At 40.3% G+C, this 12,121-nt stretch overlaps 1 long non-coding RNA gene across 1 annotated transcript; it reads left to right on the top strand.

Moving 5' to 3' along the window:
- Positions 1 to 239: 239 nt before the first annotated feature.
- On the top strand, positions 240 to 1,015 carry LOC136356483 (uncharacterized). Its single transcript, XR_010741330.1, has 2 exons — positions 240 to 516; positions 626 to 1,015. It is a non-coding gene; the product is annotated as an uncharacterized lncRNA (long non-coding RNA).
- The last annotated feature ends 11,106 nt before the right edge of the window (positions 1,016 to 12,121 follow it).

Below are 12,121 nucleotides of genomic sequence, written 5' to 3' on the forward strand. Positions count from 1 at the left end.
TGGAAAAATGAAATGAATCAATAACGCACAGCAGCTCATCCAAATTTAATCCTCTAGATGCCTATATGGATGGCCATCCAAAAAAAATTTCTCCTTTATATCCCTTCCCACTCCAATGGATCATCCATATTACATTCTCCATATCACACATTCCTATATTTTAGTAATATTTTTTAACTACCATACATTTATATTATATTTGAAGCACTATTTTTCAGCCTTTTCTCCATTCTTCTCTACCCTTCTCAAACCTTCTTTTTTCTCTCTTCTTCTCTGTCCGTCAACGCGGGCGACGACTGACGTAGCGCAGTCAGTCGTGATGGCTGGCGGGCGCGGTTAGGCGCCGGGCGATGGAGTGGCGACACGGCGGCGAGGTGGCGAGCAGAGGAGCGGCGCGGGCGGAGGAGCGGCGGCACGGCGGCGGGGTTGCTGACAGTCGCCGGGCGGAGGAGCGGCGGCGCGGGTTGCGGGAGGCGGCGGTGCTTCTTCTCCAATAACCTCCCCAGCCCAGATCTGGTTGGTGCCACCTCTCTACCTCCCTTCTTCCTTCTCCGATAGCCAATCTAGCCGGAGATGCCCCTGATCCTCCCTGTTTCTCATCCTCTGCTGCCGCTGTGAATTCCAGATGGGGGCGGGAGCTCGACCCAGATGCAGAGGTTGTGATTTGGCGTGAGGAGAGAGAATCGCCAAATTTGGCATTCCTCTCTCCGGAATGGCGGATGCGCGAAAATTAGAGGATGTGATGGCGTGTTTGCTGGAGCCCGTTTTTCTTCCCTCATCCGCTATTTTCGGGATGGCGTACGTGATAGAGTAGCTGCTGGGGATGCTCTTAAGTAGATGAAACCTTGTGTGTTGTTGCAGGAATTCTATATGATAAATAGTATAGATAACATATAAAGTGTAAAATAGTTAGATGACATAATTATATATATACTTTACTAGCAAAAGTACCAGTGCATTGCGATGGGTGAAAAATAATTTTGATTATATATACATAGCAAGATGCGGTGTTTCATTTCTTCTGTGGCATGGGAGCTCGAGATGCGGTCAATGTGAGAGGTGGGAGGTTAGGACTGATTCATTAAGCAGTCCCATCCAATGGCATCCCATGGTCTAGTATCCCTCAAAAGCATTCTAAAGTACTGGATATAGCGAATAAGAGAAGCGGCAACCGACATCAGCGATAGCGAGAAGAAGAGGATGAAGATGTCAAGATGATGGCGGAGGCAATGACGAAGTCTCGAGCCGGTTATCGTCCTATAGCCTTGCTCGGCCTCTTCCTCCCTCCCTATTCTCTCTAGAATCTGTAGAGCCCAGGCTTGTGGTCGCTACTACTGTTAGTAGGGGTGGAAACGAGCTGAGCCGAGCCAGGCTCACAACAAACTAGGCTTGGCTTGGCTCGGCTCAATTAGGGAAACAAGCTAAAACTTGAGCTCGGCTCGGCTCGAGCCAGCTCGAGCTGGCTTGCAAGCCTTCCTGTTGAAACACCTCTTCATATATATTTTATAATTATTAAAAAAAGCAAGAACAAATCATCAACTTGTAAAATTTAAATAAGTTTTGTCGACAGGGGGATACCCGTAGACCGGATATAGGGGGTATTGGGGTCCGTTGGTACGAGGATCTACGTAGTACGACATCAAGCAAACAAAAGACAAGGATTATACTGGTTCAGGTCCCTTGGTAGGTAATAGTCCTAATCCAGTTGGTATGAGATTATATGATGGAAACCACAGATTACAAAGGGAATAGCAGAACTTGATGATACCAACGAGACCGTAGTCGAGTTGATCTGACTAGATCTCCCGGCGACTTGGCTCTTGCGCGCTCCGGTTCCATAGGCTGTGGTGGGTGTGTTGGCGGTGAGATTCAATGCCTTAGGTCCTGCCCAGGGGGTCCCTTTTATACCACGGGTCAGTTGATCTCCAAGTAGGACTCGGAGATATCGGACCCCTCACAATATGGTAAAGACCCAGTCTTGTCCGAGTAGAACTCCTTCCATCCGTAAATACCATCCCTATCACATGATAGATTTCCTTAATGTATACGGAAACTATCCGCATACGCGCGGGTATACCGTATCAGTATACAACGTACATCTAAGGATAGAGGGTATACCTTATCCGTAACCCTGACAAGTTTATATATTCAATTCTTCAAAATCTTAATGAAAAATTTCAAGTTGACAAATAATAACTCCATAAAAAATAAATAATCGATATAAACATATGATGGCCTAGGCTCCAGCTCGGGCTCGTCTCGTTTCACCAACGAGCTGAAAAGGAGGCTTGGGCTTGGCTCGTTTGGCTTACGAGCTGAGCCAAGCCAACCAAGCTCGAGCCAAGCCTGAGCTGAGCTCACGAGCCCGAGCTTTTTTTCCACCCCTAGCTGTTAGTCACCGCGTGCATTGCATGCATGTGCTCAATTTCGACGCACTTGCAACTGGTCAGTTTGTCGGTTTCTTTTTCTATTTTTTTTATCCCAATCTACAAATCAGTTCGTTTATGTTCATATTTTACAACTTCGTTTCTTCTTCTCATCTTTCCGATAGAGAGTTCTTTGGAAGTCCATGGATCTCCTTTTCTTTTTATTTGTACTGGAGTATCATTTGGACCAAATCATCTTGCAGTTTATTTGAGAAATATTGATGATTGATATGGTAGGAGTAAATTTCATAAAACTCCAGGCATTTCGCACAATTTATCACAAAACTACATTTTAAGAGCTTGTTTAGCAAAACTACAGATTTAGTATGTCCGTTTATCACAAAACTACCGGTACTTTGCACGATCTATCACAAAATTACAGATTTAAGAAAGTTTTGTGAAACAAGTTCTTAAATCTGTAGTTTTGTGATAGATCATGCAAAGTATATGTAGTTTTATAAAATTTACTCATATGGTATATAAACTTCTAAAATATGAGCAGATAGGTGGTTATGGGCAAATATTAAGCCTTAATCCAAACTAACACATATATTATTCACTTTGCCAATAAAATGGCAGGGCATGTTTTGGTATGAAATAAATGGACCTATATTTTGGACAGAGGGAGTTGTTCCCATAAAGTTCCCTTGATTTGTGGTGGAGATGATCTCATATCTGTTTTCTAGTCGGAGTCAGGGCATATGCCACATACATGAGTAACTTGCTTCCAACGAGTCATCGGCTCCCTCCAAATCTCTGCCGCGATCACAAAATAAATCCCACCCTGAGACATCATGGCGTCGTATAGAGATTGAGAGATGAAGGCCAAAGCAGTGGCGGCGACGTCATGGAGGATGAACAGCAGTGATTCGACGTATAGAGATAGAGAGATGAAGGCCCAAAGCAGTTACGGCAGCGTTATAGAGGATGAGCAGCAGTAATTCGACAACACCAGGCTACATTTGGGAATCCTTACCTTGATGTTAAGTTCACTGATTTCGAGTTGGAGAAATTGCTTTCTTGGATTTAACAAAATGTGGACATGCAAATCTCCTCCGTCACTTACCATCATCAAATTCCCAGTTGGTAATTTTTTTTCAATTTTTTTATTTATTTATGGATTAAAGCTCGAATCCGTCTATCCATGATCCAGTTGAGGGTTTTTTCTTTCTTTATTTAATTTATTTATGTTAATTGCGTTGGAGAATATGTGAGGATGGGACAGGCTCATTCCTTTTGAGCACTATGCGGATTCATTTGATGACATGCCCTTGTATCAGACCTATCTTGATTAGTTTTTTCATGTCAATGCCAATGAAATTGTTACTGCTGCTTATCATCTTTATTTTAATAATGTTGCCTTGCATGTATCTATACCTCCCTCTCTCAATCTGTCTAAAAATTTTCTTCTTCTTACACTAAACTCTGTACTTCAAATAAGGATAAATCTTCTCGCTGGCAACAAACAGTTTCTCCCATAGTGATGTTCTATGCCTCCCTCTCTCAATCTGTCTAAAAATTTTCTTCTTCTTACACTAAACACTGTATTGCAAATAAGGATAAATCGTCTCGCTGGCAACAACAAACAGTTTCTCCTATAGTGATGGGATAGTCAAATTATATATCTAATAACTTATCTTAAGAGTTTAACTGGTGGCCAATACAAAATCGTGCTGCATTGCATTCTTATAAGTATGCAAAGGCTAATAAATTCAAGTTTAAAGATTAGGTAGTACTATTATATATCAAATAAGATATTGTTACATTTGTATTTATTTTTATTTCAAAAGTCTTTCCATCCTTATTTTAAACAATTTACATATTTAATCATTTATTGTTTCTTTCTCGTGTTTAAGGAATAAGAAAACCTTAATCTCCGAGTGAACAAAGATGGTTAAATGGGTTAAAGTCATTTCTTTTTTACGTTTAGATAGCAGCGGCATCCAATAATGCATGATACACTCCAGGATAACACATCACCAAGACGTCCCTTTGTCACCTATGCTATTGCAGTATGCTATTCCAATAATGCTATTGCAGTATGGATAGATCGTGTTCTTTTATGCATGTGTTTTATCTCTAACAATTAGAATAAATAAGTAATGTATCCAATCACTTTCACTATTTCAACTTTATAAATCATTGTCATTTATGCTTGTGTTTTAGTAGATGATTGAGTGGTTAAGGCAACAGAAGCGTATTCCCATCCATATATACGAAACTAATTTGAAAATTTGGAACTTGTCCTTACATCTTGCAATATTACCGTAATTCTTGTTGTATGTGTATTTCTTTTGAAGAGATCTTTGGTTTATACATGACTTTACTTGATGATAATTTTAGTTTTTTTATCAACTGCAAATTAAACTAATTATCTCAAGGATATAACAATAAAGGTTGTGTTGTTGCTGCAGAATACGTAAATATTCCAATAAAACATGTGTGTCATAAATTTTCTACTACGTAAAGTGGGTGAAATTAGATGGAATGAAATACATACCTAGGTTAGCGATGAAATGGTTTCTGAGATTGATAATATGCTATTGATCAAGTAAACCGACCTACAAGGTATATATGTAACAATTATGCTTCTTTTATTTTTCTACAACATACATATATTTTTATGTGATAAGTGAGATTTATGTATGGTTATTTTAATAAGATGCATATTATTATTATTATCATTATTATTATTACTACTACTACCACTATTATTATTATTATTATTATTATTATTATTATTATTATTATTATTATTATTATTTACTTACTTATGTTGGGATAGCACCGAGAATTGTGGCTTCAGAAAAAAAAAAGGTGTAGAAAGTTTTTGTAGACACAAAGAGGAATATGAGGTAGAATATTGAAAGGAAAATGTCTTGTAGGAGACCTGATTTCTTTAGGTGAAATTATTAGGGTTTGAGTCCCGATTTTTTACCGTTATCTGTTGGGTGGGTATCGGCTCACCGTTACTATGTCTGAACCTAAACAATAGAATCTTGCTTTGTGTCATTTTGTTGGTTAAAATACACTGTAATATACTAATATTATTAGGCCAAATCTAATTTTAGAGTATGTGTGAATAGTTATAATATATGATGAGTCTAGCATGGGTTTCCTGTTTCACAAGTGTTCGCGTGGACACTTTATCGATACTTATCCCTTTCCATCAGCATTTACTTATCCTTTCCATCATAACCACATCTACTCTTGCACAATTCTGAATCTAAATTTTTTTGGAGATAGGGATTATTAGCTCTATAAATCCACGGATTTAGATCCACGATTACATTGATAACATTTGGATAAATTATTTTGTCTCTATTTTAGATAAAACTTAAAACTTTAATAAACACTATAATTTAACATATTGTTGTCGATTGACAAATACGTTGTTGAAAGGAAAACTACACTCTATTATGTGGAAATGTAAAGTGGAATATATATCGATTTCTTAAAAAATTTAATGTCCTATTACGTATCTCTTGGAGTCTATTTATAGTTTTACAACCCTTGGTTTGCAACCCTAGGGTTTGTTTACTCGGGAATTTACTTAACCATCCTTATAACAAGGATATTTACAAGGGTAACAATAGTCTTTTTGCCCAACTAGCGGGCCCATGGGCTTTAAAGATCCCGTCCTAAGTTTCTTGTTGGGCCTTCTTGAGTGGTAGGCTTGTTTCAAGCCAAATTTTTTTATTTTTTATTTTTTTATTAAAATATTTACAAAACTAATTTTGTGTTTCAAAAATTTACAAAACTAGTTGCCCGCCGCCTTTTGGGAGGGTGATTTTCGTGACGTGGCAGACGGTCGTTGGCTCATGCCTAACGGCTGGCTATAGGGGCCTGCATTTTGTAGGCGGCCCCTTGCCGCCCTTAGGGATGGCGGTTTAACACTGTTCAGGGGGCTGCCTGCAAAAGAGTGGCGAGGGCTCCTGGAATTTTGCGGGCGGCCCCCTTGCCGCCCTCGGCAAGGGTGATTTTCAACTGTGCGGGGGCCGTCTGCAAAAGGGCGGCGAGGGCCCCTAGAATTTTGCAGGCGGCCCCCTTGCCGCCCTTAGGGAGGGTGATTTTGTACTGTGCTGGGGGCCGCCAACTTTAAGGGCAGCCCCTGGCGATTAGCTCCGTTCATTTAGAAAATGTAGTAAATTGTCACTTTAAAAATTGTGAAAACAAGAAAAATATTATTAGAATTGAATGGTACCTTGTTTAGGCTGTTTGGAGCCCAACGAAGGGTGTTTTTACATCGAAATATTTAATTGTTACTTTAAAAACTACGTAAATCATCGTTTCGAAATCGAAGGAGGAATGGTTCCAAATTATTCAGTACATAAACCTAACTATTTTGCACTTAAAATTTTACGAAATAGGTATTTTACATAAACCTGATTTTTTAGCACTTAAAATTAGGTAAAATATCGTTTTGAAACGAACAAAGTACGTACATTTTTATAAAATTTGAATAATCTAATTTTTCAAATAGATTGGAGGGTGATGAGGGGGTTTGTTACCTATAAATTGTCAGTTATGTATAATTCTCACGTATGTTGAATCATGTACACATTTGAAGGTAGAAGTTATAAAAATATAAGCATGTACTTATAAATTATAAGGATACAACGTATCGTGGCGTCAAAGAAACTTTGGAAATTGGAACGATACAATCACATTAATTTATAATTCGTGACGCATACAACAACACACCATAATAATGAAACATTATAATGACAAGATAGTTAAGAAGTGCCATGGATAAAAGATACAAATTTGTCGGTCCTGTCAAATCGAGCCTGAGTTTATCTACCGACCCCTTCTGCGTCGTTCAACATGTATTGCATTTTGATGGTCCTTCTCTCGCTGGTACTCTACCTATGTTTCAGACTCAGCTATCTTTTGGCCATCATATGTTGGATTGACATCGTCGATCCATAAAGTGAATCCGCACCTCCTTGGATTGCCCTAAGAAACATAGTTAGTCATATAGAATAGTAATAATAAGCAGATGCTAGTTAAATTTGGAATTTGTTAGACGTACAACGAAATTGTCGTCTACATTGGGGCAGGCAAAATATCTCCTGCCAATTGTTTGTTCTGCAAATGAGGTAGCCACTTGGCAGCGATCTCTACAACCGCACTTTGGACGCTCCGACCATTTAGGTAAACCTAATGGATTGTTCCTCCAGTCTAAGCTTGCAATTTGTACCTGATGTTCGTACTCCATCCATGCCTAAATGAATTGCGTGGTCGTCTCAGGTTGCGTTATCGTTTGACCAATGGAAGTAACTCTGACCGTATTGATCCATTGTACGAATTGACATTTCCTAACCTCCTCCTATTTGAAAAATTGCGTAAGGAGAGGTAAGTGCATGAAAGTAGTGATTAGTGGTACCCAAAAAAAAGATACTTACGACGAAATCGTCGTCGTCAATGTTAGGACACACGAAGCATCTTTGTCCTCGAGTTCGTTATCTTACGGACCTTATCACCTGACAACGGTCACCACAACGACACTCTGGACGTTCCCGCCATGTGGGGAGTCCTAGGGGGTTTACCTGCCATTCTAGAGCTTGTTCTTGAATTGCTTATAGAAATTAGCACCCATGTGACGCATGCACCACCGACTCCGAAGGTCGGGCCACTTAGCTGGAATTCCCTTCTCATCCTAACCGTTCTGCAAGTAGTCAATAGCCCGCAACATGCCCGCATGATGATCATGTATAAGGCAGACATTGGGCCTCATATGCACGACTTCCCTTCGCACTCTATCCAAGAACCAGTACCAGCTTTCAGTGTTCTCACTCTCTACAAATGCAAAAGCCATTGGTAACACCTGATTGTTCCCATCAACTCCAATCGCTGTCAATATCTGACCTTTGTGTTTAACGGTCAAAAAAGTTCCATCTATGCATAATACTGGCCGGCAGTGCACAAATGCGTTGATGCAAGCACCCAATGAGAAAAATGCTCTTTGCAGCACACTCTTGGTAGGATCAACAGTAAAATGGAAATGTATGCACATCATAGTATGTATTGCTATTCCTCTAGGCAATGGTGGCTAACAGACGCTGCAAATTATCATATGATGCTTCAAAAGTGCCATACCTCATCTCTAAAACCTTATGTTTTGCTCTCCAAGCCTTGGCATAGGTTATGGTGTACTTGAATTTGTCTTCAATGTGGCTAATAATTGCTCTTGGTTCAAAGCCAGAGTTACCGACAACACTGTTGTACATCTCACTTGCAACAAAAGCTGATGTGATGTTGCGGTGATACTTCTCCACCCCTTGTAAGTGGCACTGGTGCTCGGTCACAATGCTAACTTTCCAATAATCTTTCCATTTACCCTTATATGCATGAACCCGCCACGGACAATCTTCTTTCACGCAACTTACTTCATACACATAATTGGTTGACTTGACCACCCTAAACTCTCTCATCAATGAGACTGCCCAATGCTTCACTGCTGTCGACGTTTGATGTCGCGATTCCGGTATTTATATAGTATGGGGATCATTGGTACTAGGATATATGCGAGATTGTAGTAAAAAAGATGGAGATGAGGATTTTTATACAGGTTCGGGCCCTTGAATTGTCAGGTAATAACCCTACTCCTGTTGGCCGAAGCCGGTCATTGCTCTTATTTACCATAATCACACCAGTACAATATTTGGGGTAGCCTATCTATCTGTTGTCGACATGGCGGTCTGAAGTGCTGACACGTAGTCGACAACAGGGTAGCCTTCCTCCTCTAATCCTTGTCCGGTGAGATCAGAGACAACGCTATGTCTCTCCTATCAGTATCCGTAGACACCATAGGGGACTAGCCATGCTTACCTCTGAAGTCCATATCCGACATCTTGTCTTAGCGCATGTTGGCTTGTATGTTGATCTTGTATCTTGATCTATTGTTCCATGTCCCCTCTCCTCCTAGGGGGCCTTGTATTTATACCCATAGGTGTCCCCCTGTCCAAATAGAACTAGGGAAACCAATATGGATACAATCCGAGTAGTCCTTGTTGTTTCCATGTAGAACTCTAGTTGTCTTTCCTTATCCGGAACTCCTCCTATATCCGAAGGTTGTTTCCGTATAAGACATGGTATGTGGTGGGTCCTGCCGAGATTTAGTCAACTATTATTAGGTATGTGGTATCCATAACCTTGACAACTGCCTTCTTCATATCCTCCTTATGAGCATATGTAGCACCCTGAATTACCTCGTTGTCCTTGTATTCCCAGGGTACATGATGCCCCTCTGAGATAACAAGTCCTGAGAAGTCCTCGTTTGTCTAATCAGTGGGCATTACATCACCTTTCTCGTCGGATGATGCATCGCTCTTCGCTTGCTCGTTATCCGAATCTTCCCTCTCCATTTCATCAACGATTGTACTGATTCTCTCCTCCTCATCCACTACACCCATGGCCTGCATCACCCCGTGTCATTTCCCTCATTTTCCCCCGATGGTTCAATATAATCCCCAACATGGCTTGGACCCTCGACATCTTTGGTTTCCATTGCAAGATTTCTATCATTTTCATGCACTGACACAAAAATAACCAAGGGCCATGACCTTTCAAAAGCCATCTCCAGATACCGTTTCCAAGCAACAGTGATATGCATCGGCATGAGTTCCCAAAAATAACCTTCCGTTGCACGACTCACTACAAACAGATACTGACATTGTGTGGACTTTTAAGTCTATTCTAAATCCTCGCTTCAACCAATTATAAATTGACTTAAATGATCTCTCAATAGGCCTATCGATGCCCTTTAATGTCATTACAAAATCTGACAGATCAACACATACATGACCAAATCTAAGGTTGCCTTCACCGTGAACTATCTGAAACATGACCTTACTTGACATTGTGCCTGATGAAAAACTAACTAGGTTAACTAAGTTCATATCATACTAACCAGATCTAACGCCGCATTCATCAATACATACTACGCCCTATCTCTTCAAAAAACATACTACGCCTTAAGTTAAAGACCCTACACATAAGTTGTTTGCCCTATGTCTCAAATTCTAAAAATAGGGTGTGTGTGCTCCAGATCTACTAAAGTATATGGTAATAAAACTAAAATGCAAAAAAAACCTGGAAACACATTTCGAAGGAATATATTACCTGTGATAGAGTCAACAAACCAGCAGGGCTTCGCTGCTCCCCTTCTCCTCCCCCCTCACCCCTCCCTCTTTCTCTTTTTTCGGATTTTGAGCGAATAGAATGAAAAATCAGAGAGGGGGAAGGGGTTTTATACTTGGAGGGGCTAAAATCGCCCTCCCTAAGGGCGGCAAGGGGGCCGCTTGCAAAATGCCAGGCTGCCTCGCCGCCCTTTTGCAAGGGCCTCCGCACAGTGTTAAACCGCCCTCCCTAAGGGTGGCAAGGGGGCCGCCTGTAAAAAAAGCCAGGCCGCCCTCGCCACCCTTTTGCAGGCGGCCTCCGCACAGTGTTAAACCGCCCTCCCTAAGGGCGCAAGGGGGCCGCCTGCAAAATGGCAGGCCCTTTTGCTGTCCGTTACTTATGAGGCAACAGCCATCTGCCATGTCATTAAAATCGCCCTCCCAAAGGGCGCTGGGCGACTAGTTTTGTAAATTTTTGAAACACAAAATTAGTTTTGTAAATATTTTAATAAAAAATTAAAAATAAAAAAAATTGTTTCAAGTCTAACTGGCTTCGCCACATGCTGGTGAAGGGACTTTGCTTCGCCGCTTGGTAGATGCTTCGCCGCCTGGTATTCACCTTCACCACTGGCAGGTGCTTCGCCCTTTGGTACTTTGCCTCACAACTTATTGATTGTTTTGGAAGGTTCGGTTGAAGGCACTTGTGATATGCCTATAACACATATAAAGTTTAAATCTACCATGGATTTGAGATGTGGAGTTGTGCCAAATAGTACCACATACACTTTTCCCGTTGTCTCTTCCTCTCACGCTGCAATGCGCTCACGACACAGCACCCCTACCTAGTACCTTTCTCAAATGTCAGCGAGTCTCTCCCTAACACAATATGATACGGAGTCAACAATCTTTAACCATACCGTTATTACCTCTAGTCAACAGTATATGATTCAAACAAGCCACAAGGAGAAACAATATCGTAAGACAATGTGAGTTTTTAAACTAAGAATTTGAGAAATTATTGATGGTAGAAATTTCAAAAGTATAGTTAAATCTAGTCCTAAACGTCAAATATTTTAGAAGCATACATACTGTTGCCTAATGTGACATGAAGTTACGCATTAACATATGACATGAAGTTAAGCATTAACATACTGTTGCCTAATGTGACATGAAGTTACGCATTAACATATGAAGGTGATATCGTATATCATAAATTGCTACAATGATATAGTTATCGCCTACAAACTTGCTATGTAAAAACTCATTTCTTTAATACTATCAATAAGAATCTCTTGATTTTTCAAAAGAGAAAATTTATCTCATCTCTGACATTTGGCGAAGAGTGTCTCATCATTTTGTTAGTTGGCTTAGGAAGAGGATCCTCTAACTTACTTCCCTCTGACTTTGAGTCACTGAGGGAAGTAAGTTAGAGGATCTCAATCCGTTGGGTTATCAACCATGCACAACCATGATCTAAATTTTAAAAACTTAATTCAAGTTTATTTTCTGTTTTTTTTCACCATAATTTTTTCCATCATTTAATTTTAAGTCCCTAAAAATATAGTTATAAAA

Source organism: Oryza sativa, chromosome 5 (genome assembly GCF_034140825.1).
Source record: "Oryza sativa Japonica Group chromosome 5, ASM3414082v1".
In the NCBI taxonomy this organism is placed as follows: domain Eukaryota; kingdom Viridiplantae; phylum Streptophyta; class Magnoliopsida; order Poales; family Poaceae; genus Oryza; species Oryza sativa.